This window comes from Coffea arabica, chromosome 7c (assembly GCF_036785885.1).
Source record: "Coffea arabica cultivar ET-39 chromosome 7c, Coffea Arabica ET-39 HiFi, whole genome shotgun sequence".
Taxonomy (NCBI): Eukaryota; Viridiplantae; Streptophyta; class Magnoliopsida; order Gentianales; family Rubiaceae; genus Coffea; species Coffea arabica.
The window spans coordinates 29569140-29573685 of NC_092322.1; the positions used below are offsets into that span (position 1 = coordinate 29569140).

The following is a 4546-nucleotide window of genomic DNA, read 5'->3' on the forward strand; positions in this document are numbered from 1 at the left end:
TTCATCGAAACTAGCAAGAAACTATCAGCTCACTTACTACAAAAATTGCACACAAAGCTGGCCAAAACCAATTCGGTTGAGAGCTGGATTTTTGCTGTACATCAGGTGGAATTTTTCTTGCACTTTACTGCTTTTTAAAAGGTACCATGAGCTATACACCTATTTCATTTATAATTCATTTACGCATCTTATATATCTAGGAAATCAAGTACCCCTGCTGAAAAACAAAAAACGAAATCCTATTATAAACATGCATATGAGCAGTTCGTGTTTTTCCAGCTTTGTAGTTCAATTTCTATGCCAATTTTATGATGATTCTTGCCTAAATTTTGGCTATATATGTTGCTATGCATGCTGGATACTAGGTGTACTTGTTTGATTGATAAGCTCTTGAGCAATCAAGACTAATTTGGGAATCAAAAAAAAAATGGAACCATATGCCACAAACTCAGTCTCTTCGGATAAAACAGGGGACTGAAATCAGTTTTGGTAGAGCGACTATATCTTGGGCTAGAAAACTCGGATTGGGATGCCATTTGTAGAGTTAGAAACTAGCTTCACAGAACTATCTCTGGTATAAAAATCAGTTCCAAATTCCTTCCCTATAAATACCAGTAAATCGGCAAAGTTTACTGTTTTTTTTTCGGAACCTGTTTTGCTGGACCATTTGAGCAGCCTGTTTGCAACGACTTTGACCCAATTCTGATCCGAATTTGAACCTGAGTCCTTCATAGAAATTGTAGCTTCTTAAGTGCTTGTTGTGCCTACAAAATTTCAGGTCAAACGGAGGTGTGTAGGCTGAGTTATAGCCGAAACCCTCACTTAGCTTACAAATTCTGGTTTGACCACGTTTTGTAGCTTAGCTTCTGACCATGCTCAGTTCGCATGGATAATGATGAAACTGGGTGGTGATGTCTTCATAAGAACTGTGGAGCTCTGTTTCAGATTCAAAGCGGTATAAAGTACGTCCAAATCCGAGCTTCGTAGCTCCAGTTAGAGCCAAAATAAGATCGTGTGTCAGAACTCCCTGGAACACTGGGCAGTTCTGACAGGTACTTTGACACCCACTTTTCGTTTGGTTTTGAGTTGATCCAAGTCTTGGTAAAAACATAAAAGTTTTAGCCTTATGTCTTAGCTTTCCAATGCTTTTGAAATTTCTTGATTTGGGTCTGTGAGTTGTGAGTTATGGTTCTTCCACTAGACCCTGTCTGTCATCTAAACGTGCGAACTCCTGGCACGTTGTTTCAATCTTATGACCTGATTCCGTTCAGAACTGGATGGAAGTGTCTTCATGAAAGTTATATCTTTTCTCCTTAGCTTCGCGTCGGTATCTCATACGCCTTGATCCAAAAATCGTAACCTACATTGTGTTCAAAACAGTTCTTGACGCCAAAACGGACAAGTTTCCGTTTCCGTTTCCATTTCCGTTTCCGTTTTCCATTTCCGCGCGCGTATGGGTTGCATTTGCTGTTTTCCTTATTCGTATGCATTTGGATACCTGTTTGAGCAATGTTATGACTCGACCTTCTGTCACAGACGGTAACGAAATGCTCGGAGACGGTGGGACCCACTGACGGTTGAGTTTGACCCAGTGCCGTTTTTGTCTACTTTTGTACTCTAAGTAAGTAACTGGGGCGTTTATGTGTTAAATGTGACCAATATGAATTGTGTGTGATATAAGGGTGCTTAGGCGAGCGTGTACTTTATCTCACTCGACCTAAACCCTAATTTGTATTTGCAATAGATATGAATTATGATATGTGAACTGTATTGGGATTGAATCCCTGAAGCATGTGGCTTGGAATGACCTTTTGTGTGTGTGTGATGTGAAACTATGAGTGGGCCCGATCTAAAGGCTAGACGGACTATTCGAGCCAGTTAGGGCTTGGTCGAAGTTAGTCCAAACTATCTTTAAGATCACCAATTTTGTGAATGCAATTCGAATACGATTCGAAGCTCGAGCCATATGTGTGTGTATGGATACTGGCCAGAGTGGGCGTAAGGTGGTCGGAGGAAGAAAGTGGAGTTCTACGGACCATTCCTTGTGGTCGACGGAGGGTCGACAGGTGGTCACGCATGGCGAATGACTTGGCTTTGGAGCCAATCCGTATCCTTGAATTGTTTTGTTAATTTGCTTTGACTTTGATGTATTTGTGGCATAAATATCTGACTTGATGCAAAATTACCATTTTGCCCCTGCTTGCTTACTAAGCTTTAAGCTTACCGTTTTTCTTTGTTATTTCCTTAACAGGGGTCGTACGCGGGGATCACACTTCACGAGAGTTATAACCCTAGAATTTACCTTTGAAATTATACTAGTTGGACTTTCTAGGATGTTTTTCTCACAGTTAGAATTAGGACTCTGTGTAAGATCCACTTTGTGGTTTTAGTCTTCGCTTTTGTGTGATGTAGTGGACTGGAATATCCCTTTTGAAGATGTATATATTGTAAATAGTACTTTTGGAGATGTATAAATGTGAATAGTATCTTTTGGTATTATGATTCTTTTATTGGACAAATTTATATTTTACACTGGTTGGAGATGTACTTAGAGTAAATGTTCAGTTGTCCAATACTGATGTTATCTCTGAAATTAATGTAAGTGAGTGAGTCCTGGCACGAGCTTGGCAGGCGGTCCGCCAAACCCTTTGGTACGCCTCTGGGTGCGGTGGGGTCGTCACATAAGGCGATGGCCAGACCGTACCGTGGGGATCCGAAAGTCATAAGGTGCAGATGACCGACAGAGTTCCACTGGAACACCGTATCCTACAGTATATGTTTACCTGGTATCATGATAATTGTTTCATGCTAAAATGCCAATATGAAATCCTGAGCTATGCCTGTAATAAGCTCCAATCACTCGTGAACTATATATGCCAATGTCTTGAACCATAATAAATGTCTCATACCATGATAATGTCTCAAATTACCCGTACAATGATTATCACCTCATGATAACATGCCATTGTGTAACCTTGAACCATGCATATGATATGCCCAATCTACCTGATTTATTTGAATTGTTAGAGTGTCTTGGAACCTCACTGGGCTGTGTAGCTCATCCCACGTTGTGATTTTCTTTTACAGGGTTCGAGACCAAGGATGCTCGTGAGTAGTACTAGATTGCTTTCTTTTGAAGATTTTAAGTTATATTATAACGGATGGCTATTGTACCCTTTTTCTGTTAGGTTGTATTTAAGCTTGAAAGCTGTATAATTGTAAGTGTGAGATATTTGAAGTACTTTAATTATGTATTGAAGTTACTTAAGGTATTTCGGGCTTTTGAATGATGGATTGTAGTGAGTCCTGGCGAGAGCTGGGCAGGCGTCCCGCGGATACCCTTTGGTTCGCCTTAGGGAGAAGAGGGGGCTGTCATAGTTGGTATCAGAGCTTAGGTTTCAGATCTTTGTAGTGTATCTTAGGCTTAAATGTTTAGGATGCCGGACTGTGGGACTGTTCTGAAAGTTAAATGATTGCTTGTAGCGATGAAATTTAGAGCCACTTCACGTGGTCTCTACAGAGGAGTAAGATAGGGCCAAGTGGTGTTATGGTCCTTACCATGTGATTGAGTAAAGACTTAAGTGCCCTTCTAGAAATGTAAGCTGTGAATCATGAATATTGTAGGTTGTAAAACCTTTATCTTGATAATTGGAGGGAATTTGATATGTATGTTGGCTAGGAATCTCGAATGTGGTGATTTACTCTTGGGACCGGCCGGCTCGAGTTGTGAATTATCCTATTTTGGATTCTTGTACCCAAGTACTTAAGAGTGGAAAGCAACCTTAAGAACTTGATATCTGCGTTTGTGGGGAATAAGAATGAATCCATATTTCATGTGAATGGTTACAGGAAACCAATAATTGTTTGGTTAAGATGGTACAATAATTAAGAGTGGAAGTTGAAAATTGTAACTCAAAAAATCCTTGTGTTGGGATTGAAATCGAGCATGTTAGGAAACGAGAATCGTCTAGTTCCAATTAATCTAGTGGATCTCTACTTGTAATCTTTCATAGTGAGACGATGGGAGCAGAACTTAAGAGTCTGCGTCTTGAAGATGAATGTACTTGTGATGATCACTTGTTTATTTTTGCTATTGACTTTGACTTGGCATGAACTTTACTTGGCCATAACTTGTTTTATAATTTAATGAACTCTAGTTTGTGTTTACTTGCATAGTGATAATGTTATTTGTGTAAGTGACTTCATTCTCTTTAAATGTAGCTACTGGTATATGAGTATAGTTCAATTTTAGCTAAGTGTGAGGTTTATGCATGTGCGTATAGACTAGCTGTGAACATGGAAACTAGAGGACAACGAAAGGGACGTCAACCTAGACAACCCCGAACTGAAAGAGTAGATAATGGATCTGATATTGACCAAAATGTCGAGCTAAGTGCTGGGAGAGGAAATGACCAAATGGGACAAGTTTTAACTCGCATGACGGATATTTTAGAGCTCTTAGTAGCTCAACAAGGTCAAGGTGTTGGACAAGGAAACCAACGTGGAAACCAAGAGATAGGGGAGGATCGAGCTTTAGAGCGGTTTC

At 40.0% G+C, this 4546-nt stretch overlaps 1 long non-coding RNA gene across 2 annotated transcripts; it reads left to right on the forward strand.

Annotated features, from left to right (window-relative positions):
- Positions 1 to 2499, forward strand: LOC140010783 (uncharacterized). 2 transcript variants are annotated; one of them, XR_011817931.1, is made up of 3 exons: positions 1 to 141; positions 1537 to 1621; positions 2252 to 2499. It is a non-coding gene; the product is annotated as an uncharacterized lncRNA (long non-coding RNA). The 2 variants fall into 2 exon arrangements; XR_011817930.1 differs by lacking the exon at positions 1 to 141 and having other exon boundaries at positions 1332 to 1621.
- Positions 2500 to 4546: the final 2047 nt, after the last annotated feature.